A 19858-nucleotide genomic window follows, 5' to 3' on the forward strand; every position below is an offset into this window, starting at 1 on the left:
ACTATGCCCTTCTTTGTAACAATAGATCAAGGAAATAAATTCAAACCCAGTGTTTGATATTGAACAATTTGGTGGGGTTGGAATACATTTTGCTCTCTGAAAACATAGGTATGACAAAAATGTGTTTGTTTAAGATGGCTTTGGAGTCAACAAGAGATGACAACAGAAGAGGACATCTCTCAACCTTGCCAGGTTCAAACAGTCCCAAAAGGAAGCTTGCAACTCAATAGGAGCTACCATGGCTTAAAACAAAGAATGAGAAATTCACATTCCAGTATGTATTGCAAAAATTGGTGATGGAATATGAGAAAGCCAACAGTTTATAAGAGCCCAGTTCTGTGCTGCCTTTATTAGATGAGCATTTCAACTTTTTGGCATTGTAGAACATAACCAAGGGAGGCTTTTTCACCTGGCAGGATAATTCATGTGAGGGAAAATTTGTTCTCTTTCTTGATTTCACAGCACAGCAGAAGCTTGAATAAGTGGAATATGACAGGAAAATCAGGTCTTTTGGTTGCAAGTTGTGATTTTTTAAGAACCAACCTTCACAAGTATTATTAAGAGTAAGAATATTAAACTACTGCAGAGCAATGCTTTTTAAAACCTTTTTAAAATCATAGCTCACATCTATACTTATACCTGGGTATTTTTCTTTCCTTTTCAGAATGTTCTGCACAATATTGCAAATAGTACATATTTATTTTCTCTGTAGCTTTTTGATAGTTGAAAATTAACTTTGGGATAGCTCAAAGATCCAGTGATATCTTCAGGTGTTTAAATTACAGTAATTACAACACCTTTTCATTCCTTATTACTGTTAGGGCTTTTCTTCTCTTTTTATTTATGTGTTGTTTACTTGGATGTATTGGGTCTGGCTGAGATGGAGTTAATTTCCCCACAGCAGCCCTCACAGTGCTGTGCTTTGCATCGGTAGCTAGAAAGGTGTTGTTAACACACCAATGCTTTGGCTACTGCTGAGCAGTGCTGGCACAGCACCAGCACTGTCTTTCAACATTTCCCCCCTTCCATGAAGGGGCTGGGGTGGGCAAGATCTTGGGAGGGGACACAGCTAGGCCAGCTGACCCAAACTAACCAAAGGGATATTCCATCCCATATGACGTCAGCTCAGATATAAAAGCTAAGAAAAAGAGGAGGAAGGGCATTCATTATTTACAATGTTTGCTTTCTGGAGTATCCACTACGCATGCTGAAACCCTGCTTCCTGGGAAGTGGCCGAACATCTCTTGCTAATGGGAAATAGAGAGTAAACCTTTTCTTTCTCTTTGCTTGTGTCCAGGCAAACTTTTTGCTTTTGCTTTAGGAAACTCTCTTATCTCAATCTGTGAGTTGTTTTCCATCTTATTTTCTCTCCCATGTCCAGCTAGTAAGGGGACTGATAGAGCAGCTGGGTGGGCACCTGGCGTCCAGCCAAGGTCAACCCACAACAGTCCTTTTTAGCACCTGAACAGGGATGAGACAAAGGTAGTAATATATATATATTGCATGCTACAGTAATAGTAGCTATTGAATAGCAAGCTCCTGTGAGGGACATGGAGTTTGCTGGCTTCACTGCTTATAGCTTTATTTTGCTGAGTTTGGGAATATATTAATATAAACAATGGCTCCGTGCTTTGCCCTTACACTGATGGCCTTGTAATGCTGGGGGAGCTATCTTCTGGGGATGATGAGGGAATACACCTTCCTCTCCCTGTCTGAGATTAATGTGAATGGTTTTATAATGAAGTCTCCCATGGTCTTTGCTCATCCTTACCTAACCTGTTTAATACTGTTAATAATATTAACTAATACTCTTGGCACACTATGGGGTTCATGGAATCTGGTGTCATCCTCATGTAAGAGAAAACAAACTTTAGGTAACGAGATATCGAAATGTGCCCTGAGACACTCAGTTCCCAGGTGGCAGAGCGTGTGGAAGGATTTGGGCAGGTTCCTAGAGCGGTTGACAGCTTCCATTACCTGGAACTTCACACCTGAACAGGTATTTGACCCTAGCAAACTGACACATCACCTGATGGAAGGGTGCCTTGCCTACCCCGATCAAAATCAGCAGCTTCTCGTCCTGTACTTGGGCCTGGCCTGTGCCTATCAAGCCACAGTTCAGTACTCTCAGAGGACTGTGGTGGAGGCAGGAACCCAAACTGCATTTGAGGACAGTATGGCTGAGACAGGGACTCAAATCACTACATTGACACCAAATTTGCTCATAACACTAAAAAATACACCTTAAATAGGATAATATACCTCACTTTTTCAGCCATTCCCTGCTTGACAATTACCATTTTGGATGCAATGCTCTTGTTAATTTCTGCCGTGCAACATATGGATAATTTCTTTCTATTTCCATTGCATTTAGTATTGCAATAACTCCTGAGAGCTCTGCCAGTGTTTCTACTTATCCCTTGAAATGAAAGAATCTTCTCTGCATGCCTAATGTAACATAGTTGTTCTCTACACATAGCTGATGAGCTCTTTGATTGGATTTTAAATATATAAATTATATCACATTATTTCAAGAGTTAATTACATCTTTAGAAAAAGTTCTAAAATTTCTAATTACAACTACCTTTCAGTTTTTGAGATTCCTGCTCACACATTTATATACAATTCCCGCTATGGTCATGCCCTGTACAGTCAAACAAATACTGCAGGCTTCCTCACAACACCCTGTAATCCAAATGTGATATTTGGATTCAAATGTGATATTCTGTAGTCCAGATGTGATATTCCCTCTGACTGCCATCACTAGAGGTGGTAGACAAGGTTGCTGCTGAAGGTATTTGGGTGAATGGGTTTCAGCAGGGAGGTGTGAACAACAAGGTGAGTTCTGAGAACATGTGGAAGTTGCTGATGAAAGTGGTCTGACCTGGTTCACAGTTTTATATGGGCCTAAGTAACAGTGGTCCAACCAAGAAGAATGATGCACTGAACAACACCTTCTGGCAAATAAACACAGTTTCCAGCCCCAAAGTCCAGGGCTGGTTGCAGGTACCTATCTGCATAATCTTGGTAAGCAGCCTGTGCTTCTTCCGGCTGTTCAGAAGGAAACAAATATATATGCTGCAACCACCAAACAGGAGTCCTAAAGGAAAAACTTCTGGACAGCTGTGCTATGTGGTCATGGGACTGGAAACAATACTGCATGTATAAAGAGGTCTGCTACTTGGAAGAGCAGACACTGCTGCTACAGACAAATTTTGCCAGTGGCAGCAGATAAATGCAGTCATCCAGATGACAGTTAATATAACAGGGATATGGCTTCAGGATCTGGTTCACCTACTTGGTCTGACTGTTAGACTGTGGGTGATATGGGTTGAAAAGGCTATACTGTACCCCTAACAGACCCTAAAGCTGCCTCCATAACTGAGAACTGAGCTAGGTCTCTCCATTTGTCGCCACACAGCCCATGGCACTGAAAAGGTGTGTTGCAAAATCAAGTGTGTGGTCCAAGGGGCTGGGGGCAACTTCTTTAGTAAAACAAAAATAGCCAACTTGTAAACATGTTCACCACTGCAAGCACTGTTTCACAGCCCTGGGATGCAGGCAAGTCCACAACAAAATCCACTGAGGTAATTTACCATGGTTGCTCAGGAGCTCAGGAGCTGATAAGGGTTGGGATAGACCCTGCAGCCTCTGCATTGTTCTCTAGACCCAGACATTGACACCACAACCCTGAACATAGCCCATGCCATCTGCATAGACCAAAGGCCACCAAGAGGTGGGTAGGACTCCATGCAAAGCCTTCAGAGAACCGCTGTACCCCGCTATCAGCACATCACAGCAGCACTTATGGATCTGTGGCCCCAGTGGGGATGTACAGCTGCTCACTACATGGAATGCCACTCTTCTACTGCAGGTATTTGAAGTATGCCCTTACCAAAACTGTGTGGCCAAAGGATGGCCATGCATCTCAATATGCAAGGAACTCAAAAAGTCATCGGTATGCACAGCATCAACAAAATGTTGCAAAGACAAAAAAAGTACAGGGATGTGGATCCACCTTTAGGATAAGCTCCAAGTGAGAGAAAAATACAGGAGATTCACAGGGTCTAGCAAGCAATAGCTGAGAGAGGTTGACAAGCAATAGAAGGAAGAGGTAGAGCTCACCTGCCAATCAGTTTTATTAGCTGTCCTGAAAACCCACTAAGTGTATTCATTGACATAATATTTATAAAACATTTTCTCCTTTGAATGGATAGCTCATAACCCTGACAGGTGAATCCGAAAAATCAGTCCGAGAAACTGCTCAGAGACTTTTTATCTTTAAGTAGCAAGGTATTTGTTTATTCAACGTTGGGAGCAAGCCAGCTCATGCTGGACAAACTTGCTCAAAGGCTTCACACAAAATCAGCATTTTTATACAATCTTCAGATGTGATTAAATGCATATTCGAGTGATTACAACATCTATCTATGCATATTAATAATAGGTGGAGTATAGGTGGAGCTCAGGCGGGGCTTGGGGCGGTGCTTCTCTTGGCCCTCAATCCTGAGGGTACTTCCACTCTTCCTCCATGGGTCTGGGGGGCTTAAACTCATCTTCCTCAGCTTGACCTTCCTTCTCTTCCATTGTTCTTGACCCGCTCACTGAAGCTTGGAGAAAGCCCTGGATCTCGGCCTATTTCTTCTATTCAAATGTCTACCTTATCCTCCTGCATTTCTAATTTATCACCTCTAGGCCTATTACATGTTCTTGTACTATTCTCTTAAGCTTTGGTCCAGTAAGTAGAACAGAACAAGCACAGATCGCTTTGGATGTTGGTAGCTTGTTAGCAGGCCCAAATTTCTTAGTTAACTCTTTTGGGCCTGGCCTCCTGTTTCACAGGAACAGCCCCTGCTCCAAACCTCACTCTACATAACTTTCAAAGGAAATCTCAGTAAAGAAGCAAGGTGTTTGGACAAAAATATCCACCCACAAAACATGGATAAGAGGCGTAGACAATATCAAGGAGAAAGAGATGCGTCACAGCTAGGAGAGCACCTGCAGAAAGACCTTTGACAGATGTAAACAAGAATAAAATTCTATAGAAATGGGCCAAAAAATCTTCACATTTATTATGATGGATACCACAGCACTTCTGCCCAGGGGAAGGGCTCAGCTGAGGCAGCTCTTGTGGAGGGGGTTATATAAACATGAACTTTGAGAAACTGACACCTTTCACACATGTATCTCACCCATGTATGCTGACTATAATCCTCAGCTGAGCATTTATATTTTCCTAACAACTAATAGTAAATACCATATATCTTTTTTTTTTCCTACTATGTTACTTTTCAGTTGTCTCCATGCCTATGGAGACTATCCATCTCCTTTTGGAAGGAAGTGAATTTTTCAAAATTCTAGTCATAGTTTTTGTAACAATCAGGATTTAGCCTCACTTTCCAGGGCTAAAACTTTTTTATGTTAAGCTTTTTTTTTTCCCCTATTGCAATTTGTCCAGCTCTGCTTGTATGGCAGCAATTTCATGGATGAAAGCCTTCCACTGGGGGTAACAGAATATATGTAACAATTTATATTGAGTTTCCATCATGTTGTACCAGTTGCCACATAGGAATAAATTTAGGTTTGCAACACCCTTGTGAGGTAGAGACATAATGATTTTCCTTTATTATAGATTGGAAAACAAAGACTTTATGCAACAAATCTTCAGTCAATCACAGAGCCAAGAGTAGATCTCAGCTTTCCCCAAACTGGACTTGTGTTGGCTATTGCAAGACTACTTTCCTGTCTTTGAGATGGTGTTATTTTTCAGATTAAAAGGAACAATATTGTTAATATCAGACAGCTCACAAAAATGTAGGATTGAATGTACACCTGGACATCCTTTTAAAGTAGTTTCTATAACCTAATATATGTACTTTAGAGAGAGCAATGGTGCCAAAAAATTTGAGTGGAAATTTTGAAGTATTTACCACTGGGGTCTATGAACTCTTTGTTGGTTTTTGCTTTCTTGGTTTGTTCATCTTTTCAAAGTAGCAATTATTTCTGAAGTTTTCCCTTCCGTTCTGATTTTTTACCTGGAAAGGAAGGCCTGCTGACTCTGAGCTACAGTTAAGAACACTTTGAGCTCCCCATATCTCAAAGAACTAGAGAATGAGAAATTGTTAGTAATAGTAGCATAATTACCCCTTTTTGGCAGTAAACAGTCTAGTTGTACCTCTAATGGAGCATAAAAATCAAGCCAATTTTAATGGAATTTTAATAAAATGTTTGGAAATTAATTGCAGTCATTGAGATCCTAAAGTTCCAAAGTCATTATACTTTGTCATTTAGCAGACACCTTTGTGATTACTTCTTGAAAATTCCCCCGCAAACATTTTCTAGGAAGTGTTACTAGATAAAAGTGAAAAGTCAAAACTATTTCTGTTAATTTCAAAATTCCTTTGGTTTTGTTCTCTTATATAGCTGTTGTCTTAAAAGTTAATTACATCCTGTCTGAAAATATGCAGCTGAAAAAATGATAATTTAGTAGTAGGTTTACACATGCAGTTAGATAGATCAGAAGTGTTCTAAAATGCTGCACATATATAGACTATATTTAAACAGTCAGCATTCAAACAAATACTTGATATTCAAATGTTGTAAGCAGAATACTACAAAACCAAATTGAATTCGATCTGATCTCTGCATGTAAGCCTTTGCTGAACTTCCATATGAAAATACGTTTTTATAATAAAACAGGGAAATAGAGACAGAAATGAGAACAACAGTTTGCATTTATTCTCCTGAGGAATTCCTGATCCTTGTAGCACTAAGTTCAGTGCTTTGTCTATAAGCAGTTTCACCATGGGGACCATCATGATGAGAAAAGCAGTGGAAAACACAAAGCAGAAAATAAGAAGCAGAGAGAAATTAGTCAGATACACACTGTTTCACATTTTTTTGATTAAGTAAAATACAGAACAGCAGCTTTCTTTTATTAGTACAGCAGAAAAAGACAGGTGAAATGAAGACTGTGTAATGTTTGAAATATAGATGATAAATTAAATACACCTGTTTTGATTGGGTTTTTTTTATGGAATGAACCTGTGGGCCAACCTTCCATGGTCAAACTGTCACCAAACAGGGCTAGTGTTCTGGGTCACAGTGGTTAAACGTTGTCATCAGAATATCACAATGCTAGGTATGGAACCTTGCAACATCTAGAACTGATGCAGGTATGGATATACGTACCCAGCCATAGTCTGAAACACAAATGAAATAGTATCCATTTCACATGCATTTTACACAGAAGATTAACCCACCCAAAATACAGTAGCAGTTCTACAAGATATGAAGAGTTCCTGCTATGCTGGGAGTTAAACTAATTTAATGTATCAAATAACATCTCTTATCAAAATTGCCCTGGAAAAATGTCCTGCACAATAAGACTTCTCACTACAATATATCACTATAGTATGGATGTAGTTGCTGGGCCTGTTGAAAAATTAATGAGAAAATGGGTCACTGAGCTAAATACTTGCTATAAGCACATACTCATTAACAAGGTAGTGTTTCACAAAATCTCATATTTTATTTTCATACAATACTACTATGAACAATTACCTTCTAAGAACATCATTAAGTTTCCAAAACCAATCTCTCCAAAGAAGCAAAATGTCAGAAATCTACTTTTGCAGCCTTAGAATAACCTCTTCTTCACTGCCTCTGCTGACAGTCTTCAGCTGCATGGCCATGCTTTGATCTTCGTGATCAAATACATGCTTTAATCTACATCAGAACTTTCCCTTGTCCAGTGCATAGGGTTAATGCTTGGTTCTTATCTCAGTATTTTCTCTTGGGGTTGGGTTTTTGTTTGTGTTTTTTTTTTTAGTGCCCAATCCAAGCCCATTCCTGACTCAGGTTTTTAATTTCGTTTTGGCTGCTCACCATGTGCAGTCACTGAGGCCACTTTGCATCACTGTAAGTTGTTGATGGGAGTGGTCAGAGCTGGCTCAGGCTCCCTCTGACTGTAGACCAAACTACCTAGCTCAGTGGCGTCGTAAAATCCTCTCTTTAGGCATCAGTGGCAATTCTTCAAAGGCAATGCCAAGCATTCTAATTTCCTGTCAACAGTGGTATCATCTCCCTTTTTCTGCCTCTCTGCTATCAGCAATGGTTTGTGTCAGCAGATATTGTGTCTCCTTCAGCAAGGTGGGAAAAGGCATCCCTAAAGTTGCAGGGAGAAGCAGAGCCCATGCCACCAGTCCACAGTACAGCAGTGCTAACTGTCCCACTCCCCTTCCCCTTTTCCAGGAGAGATGCTGTGTCATACTCACTCTCCTATGCTCTCCAAACAAGCATATTTCTCCTCCTCCGCTTGAGGTCCATGTTTCATTGCCTCTGAACGTTTTGGTCTTCATTCAAAACCACAGAGGTGGTTGCAAGTATTTACATGCTTCACAGCTAGAGTAGCAGCTGATTAAAAAAAAGGATGCACACAGTTCAAAATGCAAGAGAAGAAAAAAGGAGGGGCAAAATTAATGAACTTGTAGAGGGGATGATTTACTGACCACCACACGCTCGCCACTGAGTATCCCTTCCTATCATCTCTATATTATTCTTGAAGGGGACTTGATGGAGTGCAGAGTACCTCAGGTGACCTAGACCTGGAAGGGGACATTCTGTGCCCCCATTGCTGGATCCCCGGTCCTGCCTCCTATGCCAGCTATAGACAAAGGAGTTAGACAACTCTTCCACTATCATTTTATTGTCCCCATCATTCTGCTCCAAGTAACAACTAGTTACTTCTGCCTCTATGCTTGCAAATCCAAAGGTGCTGGAAAGAAATGGCATGGAGACACATGGAAGCAGTGGTTACCTGTGCAAAACACTGGAGTCTGGAGCCACTCATCAGGACATACAAGCTTTTCCATAAAACCAGAAACTGAGAACCATTCTCCAAGACTGCCTTTGCCTTACCAATCTTTCTTATCTGTGACTTGGTTCTTCCACTGCTTATCAACTTCTGCAATAACTGAGCAGGAAACATGCAGAGACCTATCTTTCCTTGTTTTTTTTGCCAGCTCCTCAAGTCAAGTCCATCGTGGACAGCAATTGGTTCTGAAATGCTGAAAGAATGACTATCCCTGACTGAAGGTCATTCTTCTTTCCATGAGGGTTCCAATGAAAATAGCCAGGAATAAAAATAAGGATATTTGCTTTTCGAAAATAGTCTTCTTTTGTTTGTATGATTTACACATTTAAGAACATGCACTGAACATCAACACAAAAAATGGAATATTTTATGAGCCTCAAACTTACAAGAAATCTGTTTTTCTGGAATAAGAATATGGAAATGTTCACAAGAATTCTTCTGGAAATGTTCATGCAGTTTTATCAAAAATAAAATCAAGGTTCAAGGGTGATTTTAGCATGGCACAAATTGAATCCAAAAGTCTAGTGAGGTTGAACATTATTATTGGTGATTTTCTACTATATGAACTGTGAAATGGACATAAGGACTCTTAGGAGTATCAAGGTTTGTTTAATTTTTTTTTTGGCTCCAAATTTGATTAACTAAAATTTAATACAGCACAAATACCTGCTGTATGGTGAAAAATGAATATTGCCATTCCTTACTTTGGAAACTGTATAGTCTTCCCCTTTAATGAATTGGCAGTTAGAATTTCGTAGCGATAAATCTTGGCCCTGAAAAACAGAATGACAGAATCACAGAATATGCTAAGTTGGGAGATATCCACAAGGATTATCAAGTCCAACTCCTGGCCCTGAACAGGACTAAGAGATTTAGGTTTATCTAAACTTTAGTGTAATTCCAGAGTTTAAAAAAATCAGAAAAATGTTTCTGAATCTCTCTTTATAGAGTATATATGTATATCAGCTGATAGATTAGAATTGACAGTCTCACAGGGTAAGAGTTTGTCACCCAGAGATGTGTACGGGTAAGTGGTGTGAAATACACTCTATGAGAGGAATTGAAGACTTATCCTCCTTTCCATTTGGGGCTAATCTTTCAGACTAGAAAAATAGTTTTTGAATACAAAAATGGGTAAGTTTTCAGATTTAGAGTTATTTATAAAAAAAGCTTTTTAAATTCTGTAGTTTTGCAGTGTTCTGAAGACAGCTGTCAGCACTGTAAATTTTGAGGAGATGTCTGAGACACTTCAAAGTACATCATTGTGTGTTTGTTTAAAACACTGACTGCTGCATAAAAATATCTCCATGTATATATTTTTTCCTTACTTCATTGTCTTTCACAGTAAGTCTTGTTTTTTGGAGATATCGCCACGTGGTGTGTAAAACATTAATGTATTTCACGTCTACCTCTCATGTTGTATAATCATCCCTGTTACCCTTATACAGTGTTGGACTTCTGTGCAAGATATACATAACATAAAGCTAAAAATATCATTCTAGTCAAATGAATAGCTGGGCTTGCAATAGTCTTTAGCACTATCAAGTGGCAGTAGAAAATCTGCTGCCACTGTGCCTTATCTTCAGTAGGACGAATTATGAATCACAATTTGTCCTTTAGTGTTTACATGCACTTAAAATGTTCATCTACTAGACACATAGCACAACTTATTTGAGAATGCACATTTTTGAATGGGCTTTTGACTCACAACACATTTGACTGCAAACAAAATGAAATAGGAACCCTTAGCCATTACTCAGGTGGGGATAACTTGTAGATACATGTACACATGCTGGGTAAATGGCATTCATTTCCTAGGAGAGTATGTGACTTGTGGATTTTTTAAATTTTTAGATTCTCAGTTTGGAAAGCACCAATTCATCATCTAGTCAGACACTTGCTCTGTTGCTAGCCCTGGAATTTAATCCAGTTACCCCAGTGCTGAGATCAGTAAGTTGGATTTATGCTGCATTGCAAACAGAGTTTCTGAAACTGCATCCACACTTGACCCACTCAAAAGAGAAGCTATTCTTTCATATGGGCAGTTTAATTCAGTGATTTATCATCTCCATTGCTAAAGGCATATGCTTTTCTAAATTCTTAGCTATGTTACTACATTGTATTGCTTCCTTTCCCCTCAAAGTGAGTGTAATTATTTATGTTTTCTTGTACTATAGATACATTTGATGACTTTCAATAACTTATAGAGATGGCTAAATTCTAATCTTCTCTAACCAATAAGACTTATGAATTAAACTTAATTCATACTCCTATTTAATGCATGTTTTAATAAGAACTTTGCTAAAAAATTATCTTCTTAGCTATTTACCTTTATTTTATTTGTCACTACCTGAATGATTTCAGTATTAAAATAATGTGCCTTCTCAGCCATATGAACGTGGATCAGATAGTCCCAAAAAATATCCTGGCTTTCCAGAAGAAAAAAAACCTTTTGAATTCGAAACTATAAACTTACTTTCTTTCTGAGCATTAAGATCTGAGAAATTATGAATGCATCCTGAACAGTAATTGAGGCACTGTTATCAACCTTCAGTCTAAGCACTTCTTCTAATCTTTCCTCTTTCACAAAGCTCAGATCCAGGGATGTGCAAGACCCGTTGGCAGTGGTTCATCCTCTGCCACAGGGACTTGTGATTCAGCCAAACCTTGGTACTTTAGACAATAAGTACATTTCACTTCTCTTTGGGAAAAGTAAGAAAAAAAAAGAAAAAACCCAAAAAACCCAAATAAATAGAAAAGCAGATACAGAACTTACTTGCCGACTTTAATTTATGCCATGCATTTGGGAAAAATGTGTTCTTCTGAGCTACCCCTGCAGCTATGCAGTCAACAGGGAGTTTTCTTGCTATAATACGTGTGGTTGTACACTTTTCCTGCTACTCCAGATATCCAAATGCAAAATCCAGCATTCAGAGACATGATGTGGATTTTTGACATTCCCAGGGCACTCAGGGTCTGGAAGCTGATAAATGGATTATAATGAGATATAAATATAGTATTTTTAACCCTGACAGAAATGAACTAGTGCCAAAAATATTTTTCATTTCATATAAGAAAAAACAGTATGCACACTGATCCACGAAAAAGGCTAAAACTTGGCAAATATAAGCAGCACTTCTTAGGAATTATTAAACAGTTTTTATTTTCACTTTCACTAAGACAATGAGAAAATTAAAAACAGTCAGCTTTTAACGTCTTCTGAAATTTCAGATTGTTAGGTCAAGCAAAATAGGGATAGCTTTCACTGTTTCAGAATGTGAACACCCTGTTGGGCCATAACAGTAATGAAATTGCTTTTATAAAATACAGGAATATAGCTCCTTGTGGCCTGTGCCATCCCTCTTTGTGAACTGAAAGACTTGTTATACCATGGCTCTTCAAAACCAACGTTTTATAGAGGAGGTCATGTACTGCAAAGAAAGAGCTGTCGTATGGAAGACCTTTCAACACAAAATGCTACAATCTTTACAAAATATTATAGTACATTTTAGCATTGTACATTACACTATTGGATTACTCATGTATTGCTTGCCTTAGCTGTCACAGCAGGATTATTTGGAGGGGCAGGGATGAAACTAAAGCATTTTAATTTGGGTTTTTATCCTCTGGAAGCAGATGAGGGCTAAAAAGCACCTAACTAGACTGTCTAATTGTAACAATATTCACAATTACCACCGCAATTTTGGGGTGATACCATATAAAGAATGACAAGAAAGACAGCTGTGAACTGGAAAGCCATTAAAATATGTGGACAGGCATATAATATCCTATAGCATTCAGTGATAACACAAACATCCTTTCTGGCCATACTTCTAAGGTTTGAAAGCACACCACCACGAAAATTGGTCTCACTAGATAGAGAGACAGAGGTATGGTGGGTGTGTGGACAGAGGTGTTCAAAAAAGCCATTTAGCCCTTTCACTACTATGATGAGGAAACTTTTCTGGGAAGAAAAAACTGCAGTAGCTATTGCTGTGCAAAAGCTGGAACCAGTTATCTTGTTAATAGATAAGAAAACTATTAGTGAATTCATTCGAAGTTTAACAGCGAATCTTTCCATCAGTCCAGCTTCTATAGAAAACAAAGTGTTTCAGACATATTTTACAGTCTTCCACTCATCCAACTCTTTTAGCAAGCTTATTCTTACGTACACATAAATAGTCTGAGATGCAGTAAGAAAATTATAATTAAAAATACAAACCAAAGTCTAAATTGTTTTGCATAACATAAGGGTTCCATAAGAAAAAAGTCATAATTTGCATTCAATACCATCAGTGTATAAGAAATAGATGGAGATTTATATTAAGCAGTGAAATTAACTAGTGCAAACTGAGCCATGTGTCAAACCCAAAGCCTATTAGACTTTCTGGATTCTGTATAACCACATCTGACTCATCATTGAATTTGGGTCATTCTTTATGCAGAGTCTTTTATGGTACAGAATTTCTCCAGTCCTAAACCTTGAATGTGCAATATATCTAACTTCTAATGACACTAATAATTGAAAATATTATTATTACCTTTATTGTTATTTCACTAGTTCTCATTCCCAGATGGCTCCATTTTAGGTTCTGACTCCATTGTGTTAATTTTGCTGTATGAATAGAGACAAAAAGACTTTTCTTTGGAGAAGTGCCTTCACTTAATTTATAATGGTACAATAAAGTGCCTGTTGCGAATACCAGAGTGTGAAGGGAGAGATAGCAAAAAAAATCCCCTGCATTTATACTGGCTGGTAGCTGCACTGCTTCATGCTTCTCCACAAGCTGAATGTGTTTCTAGAATTATTTGTCCACAAATTTCAGTGGCCCTCTACTTATCTATTGTCAAACGTGATTGATTTACTGTAAGAAATATTGAGTAAGACACAAATACTAATCAGAATCTGATATATCCATGTTTCATCTTGATTTCTCCTTTGGTACACAGCAGTGCTTTTAGATATGAAGTGTTATTTATGATTTTCTATTTGAAATATATATGTGGAATGAAAACAAACTCAAAACAAGAATACTTTAGAGGAATGACTCCTAACAAAAACCTGAAATATTCTGTTATCTGGCATGCTCATGGTACAGTTGATCACAAACAGGGCAACCAAGAAAATTCAGTTACAGGGTTGTCTGTATTTAATTTTTTTAGTTTTGCAGATGACAGATCTCTCTGTCTTTCTTTCTCTGTACAAAAAAAATGTTGCGAACTAAAACATGAAAAAAAGACACTGTCTAAATGAAGAATTCACCTGACTGCATTTACCAAGCACTAAAATCTATTGGTATCATGCAGAAAATAATTTCATGATCTATCCAATAATGGGTTTATATATATATATATATTATTGCTAATGATTATATTATACTAGCGCCCACAAGGCAACTGGTACTTCCCAAGCATAAGGGGACAAATGTCATGCCAGGAAGAGTGACAGATAAAACTGGGACAAAAAAAATTGATACTCTGGCAGGATATTAAGCATGAAGGTTAGAAGAGATCATCTAACTTCTTAGGAGCTCCTTCTCATTTCCCTGGTTTTAACACCCTTTCTTATAAATGAATAAATAAATAAACCCCACTGTAATCAAATATTATCTCTTGAGTTCATGCGTTAATCTCATCAGCAAACTAAACTTTATCAATTAGAAAAAATACTGGGGAGGACCCACAGACTGAAAAATTCCATGATTTTACAACTAAGATAAAAGTGAAAAGGAATATTACCTTGTGAAGATGTACCATGGTTCATCCAGACAGAAATATTAGGAAAGCAAAGCTTAGTAAAACTGGGACAACCACCTGATACACAGCAGGCAACTGGTAAAGGGGGAAATGTAAACATCCGGATAACTGATTGGAAAAATGTAATTAAGGAGTCATGTCAGTGGTATGTTTCCAAGCTGAAGCGAACCTTCTGGGGCTGTTACTGTTCAGAACTTAAATTAATGACCTTGTACAGTGCATAGAGAACACAGCTTTTAAAACTTTTAAAACCCATTCCATACTGGGAAGGGTTGCAAATACTTTGAAGGACGGGATTAAAAGTCAAAACAATTTTGACAAATTGGAGAAATGGCCTGGAAAAGTAGATGTAATTTAATAAAGATAAATGTAAAGTTTTATACTATGTAGAAATAATCATCTTTACAGACAAAGAATGGGGAGCATCAGGCTAAAATCTGAGAGGGAAGTTGATGACAGAGTGAGCACATATAAAAATAAAATTATTTTGTAAAAAAAAAACACACCAAAAAACACAACAAGGAAAAGTAGAACCAACCTATGAATATCACACTAGTATGTACAAATATCTGTATTTTAAGATTTGGAATAACCCTCTTATTTGTATCTGATACAAATGCAGTGGGAGAAGTTTGTAATACAAGATCCAGCTGAAGGAAAACAGAGAGAAAAAGAATGATCAGACGACTAAAGGACATGATTTCTGAAGAAAATCTAAAGGAGCTGAGTTATCCAGTTGTAGTGGTTTGAATCTTGTTTTCCCCCCAGGGGCTAAAAAAGTGGTAACCCCCAAGGAGTGGTAACTCCTGGAAGTTTTGAAGTTTTGTCCAATGGGCGCTCCTGCAAAAATGTAAACGTATCACAAGCACCGGAAGAGAAGAGTTGTAGTTTGGTTGTTGTAGGAGAAGTGGCCATGTTGTAGAGCCACGAGGAAGGGGCTCTGAGCCCCTCGGGGCCTCTGGGGCCCCCCAGCCCCAGTTGGGGGCTACAGGGACGTGGAACAGTGTTAAGCTGGACTATGTATCTGTAGGTATGAACTGGGGGATGGTTCTTCACTGTGAGCAGAGCAGCAGCAGTGGTGGCAGAAGCAACTCTGTCCGGAGAAGGTGGCAGAGAGCCAGGAGAGATAAGACCAAGCAGCAACAAAGGCATGCAGCACCAGAGAAAGAACTCCTGCAAGGAGAGAGAGAGAGAGAGAGAGAGCAGCAGAGAGACAGAGTTTTGGGGGTAAAAACCGATACCACACCCCCCAAACTCCTTTGAGACCTCCTGGAAGGAGGAAGATGATGGACTCTTGCTTGAAAGAGCCTTGAAGTGTGACATGCACTGCAGAAAGGAGCTAGAGAGCTCCGAGAGGAATGCAGAGGGGGTGACCTTGGCTCCCCCCTCGCACTGCTGCGAAGGTGGCAGCCTGAAGGCAGGGCACAGAGGCCCTGCAAGGAGCTTGAATCTCCTGAAGATACCAGACCGTCACGAAGACCCCCTGTGTCTCGTGATATGACGTGGTGAAATGACCTTGTCTGGGGTGAACATAGCCCACAGAAGACCCCTTTGCCTGCGTCAAGGGGCCGAGGGAGCTTGGAGGCCTCCCTCGTGAGTGCTGGTAGAAATCCAGCTATCAGCTGCTGTATGTGGAGAGGACAGACAGATCGCTGCCTTAGAAGATTCTCCTGCTTTGAGACTGGAAGGGATCTGTCCTTCTTTCCCTCCTGGACTTTTATTTGGAGGGGAGAAGAGATCTGATCCATTGTAAATACTATATGTCATGGTAGAGATAGTTGTGATCGTGTGTATAATGTATTGTAGTATTTATATGTACAGTCATTGTAATATATTCCCTTTCCCCATTTGGAGTCTGGTGTGTTTTGTCTGGAAAAACCCATCTCACATTAGGTTGAGATGTGGGAGGGGGCTTAAACTAGGGAATTAGATTTTTGGGGCTATCTCAAACCATGACACCAGTTTAGAGTAAAAAAGTCATGACAATAGATGTTTAAATACATGGAAGGTTAGTTTCCAAGATTATGATGATAAACTGTCTTGTCATATTCACTTTAGCCAGAACAAGAATCAATAGGCTTAATTTGCAAAATGATTAGGAGTTAGGAAATCAATTACAGCAGGCAGAATAGTTAAATAGTAAAAGGCTCTGTATAGAGGTTTGTGGGGGTTTTTTGTTTGGTTTTGTTGATTGGTTTTGTTTGTGGGTTTGGGGTTTGGTTTTGTTTGTTTGCTTGTTTGTTTTCCTCCTTGAAAGATGGCTAGAATAAGTCAGGTGACTTTCTCAGGTCTAGAAACAGGTAGATTGCTCTAGCCTTTCTGTAGGGTAGATGATCTCTTGGCCTCTTTTCCAACCCTATTTTCTATTATTCTACCTTCAGTGCATCTACTCATAATTCCTATATTTCTGTGTCATACATGACTGTTTGAAAAATGTATTGATAAAAAACTATTTTCCAAATAGAGGAAATATAGGAAATAGAATAGAGGCTATCTTCCAGTGAAGTGAACACTTTACAGTCTGGCCAGAGGTGCAGAACCAGAGCACAGCACTAGATTCCACTCTGATAGTAACTGATAGTAACCGGAGACCAAGGGAAAGTGAGAAAAAGAGAGGACGACTGATCAAAAAAGTGTGAAAAATGTGCAGATGGATTCAATGCATTTAGGAAGGAAACTTGATCCAATCAGGAGTCTTAAATCTCCTTTTATAAAAAAAATACTATTTTCCTATGCATAGAAAGTAGGCATGCAAGCTACGATATGTATCTCTCCTTAGATTAATAGATAATAAAATGTATGTGGTGGTAGGAGGGTGTACATGTGTGTTTGTTTGCAAAGACATAAGAATAAGGAGCAACAAAACATCTATCTATGGGGGAAGGCATGATTCCCAATTTGTGTCTTCTTACATGAATAGTTTGCAGGAAATCTACTGAACAAAAAGCTTAATTCTTGCCGTCACCTCACTAATCAATTCCAATCTTTACTCGCAAGTTACAGGAAGAAGCTTTTCCTGTTAAGACTGCCACTGGACAGAAATTTTCCAGCGAGAACTTTTTCTCACTGAAAAATTAAAATCCACCAAAAACCAGACTGAAACGACTTAGTGCAAAATCTGAGATCCAAGATTAGAGTGTTTGGGATTTTTTTTAAAGTCAGAGAGAGATAGAAACAGGAAGGACAAGAGACATGATACTGGTAATTTGAAAACGGTGTTTCTGTGACAGATCACTTGATTTAAGTTCTTGCTTTCTGTTCTTTCACAGCATGCAGCTCTTCCCATGGCACACTCTAATGCTGGTCTTTCTTAATCTGTTCTGTTCAGGGGTCAGTGGAACAACCATCCTCTTTATCTATGCAATGGACCATTGACTAGTGAAAGGCCTTGAGCCTGGTTTATCAGGTGACACTCAATATCTCACTTCCCAAACTTTCAGAATATCACACTATTAAGAAAAAAACCCCAAACCACCAACAAAAAAAACAACAAAAAAAACCAAACAAAAACCCACTAAGAAGTAAAAAAAGAGATGAGCTAAAGTTGATGAGACCTCACTCTTTAGTACTCTGCTCAATGTCTTCGTTTATGTTACTTACTGGGAGAAATGGGCATGCCTGAGAATTTTATACTTACTACTTCATTTCTTTCTGACTAAAGATTTTCACAAGAAAATTATTGGTAGCTCAGTTAATTAATAAATACCTGTGTACTACATGTCTGTATTTTCAATTCAAAATAAAACCCATGTTTTTCTTTTTTTTTTTTTTAACTTGTGTTAATCCTGTTCTCACAGTTCATGTTTATCTGGGCTCTCTATTTTCTACTTTTCTTTGAATTTTGGTTTAATTATTTATCTTGAGTTTAATCTCTATTTCTACCAGAGCCCGAAATGACCAGAGGTCCATTCCTGTTCTTATTTAAGTACATAGCAGCAGTTATATTAACTTCAGCAAAACAGAATAAAATCTCTTATGCTTCCAGAGGACTAGAGTAACATTTTGATCCATTTCATACTAACAATACATTATTTTCTTTAGAAAATTTAGAGATAAACCAATGTACATGGATAGCAGTAAGATTAATTTGAAATTGTGTTCTTGTATGACACAGCTGAGTGCAATAACAGAGTAAAAAATAAGTCCACTTGCTGCATTGTAGCTGTGAGACTGAAAAGATGCAGAAAAGCGGTGACTATTTATATGATACAAATGCTACATGCATATTCCCACTTCATTTCATTAACTGATCTGAAAAAAAATCACAGTTTTTCATTCCATCAATAAATTGAGAAAAAGGAATTTAAAAGACCGGAGAAAAAGGCAGGTAATGTGAATCTAAACTGCTCATCATGGAACTGACTGTTCATTATTTTATTTTTTCCCCAGCTTTTCGAAGACACAAAGCATTCTACTGTATTTTTAAAACTGCGGTTTGAACAGCTACATTTAGCAGTGAAAATATATAAGGATATTTGAAAGCACAAACCAGAGGCAGATTTAAACAGATTTGATTGGTATGACTCACTGAGACCCTGCATTCGAAAGGACCTGCTGGGATTGCCACTTATGGTATTTAGTGAGAAATAGCAGGGATACAGCTCCGTGCATGGTCAATATGCACCCCAGACATGAAAGTCTGGAAGGTAATTGTCCATGATGAAGCTAGTCACCCTGGACTCTTACAAGCATTAGATCCTAATTTCTCTAATAAACATCTAATGCTATGACACATGAAAAAGATAGGACAGAGGAGCTTCTGGCGCTATTTATACTTCTTGACTAAAAAGTAACTATTAGATGCCTAAATGAGATAAGGAAATACTGAGAGCTCAGGTAATTAGCTTTATCTCTCATCTCTTTCCCTGCTTGCCCCAGGCCAAGGCAAGGAATCTTTGTACAGCTATGCCACCTCTACTCTTCTTCTGCCCTTCCTTTCTCCGCAATTCTTCCTCTCGTACCTCTGCACCTGGACACACTAGTCAGGTATCACGCATTTTTATATCCATCATAAGACACATATTTTGGTGCCAGCCTCCTGCTCTTTCACTGTGGAAATTGCCTCCCATGCATTCACAGCATAATATTTTGGCATCTTTTCTGCTCTGTGATCAGCAATGTCAGTAGCAACCACAGAGGGCTGCAGAGCAGCATAGAGGTTGCAAAACTTCCAAGGCATTGGGAGTGCACTTTTGAGGGGGACTGGTGCTTGGAAATGTTTCCCCT

The sequence above is a fragment of the Pseudopipra pipra genome, chromosome 5 (genome assembly GCF_036250125.1).
Source record: "Pseudopipra pipra isolate bDixPip1 chromosome 5, bDixPip1.hap1, whole genome shotgun sequence".
Classification (NCBI taxonomy): domain Eukaryota; kingdom Metazoa; phylum Chordata; class Aves; order Passeriformes; family Pipridae; genus Pseudopipra; species Pseudopipra pipra.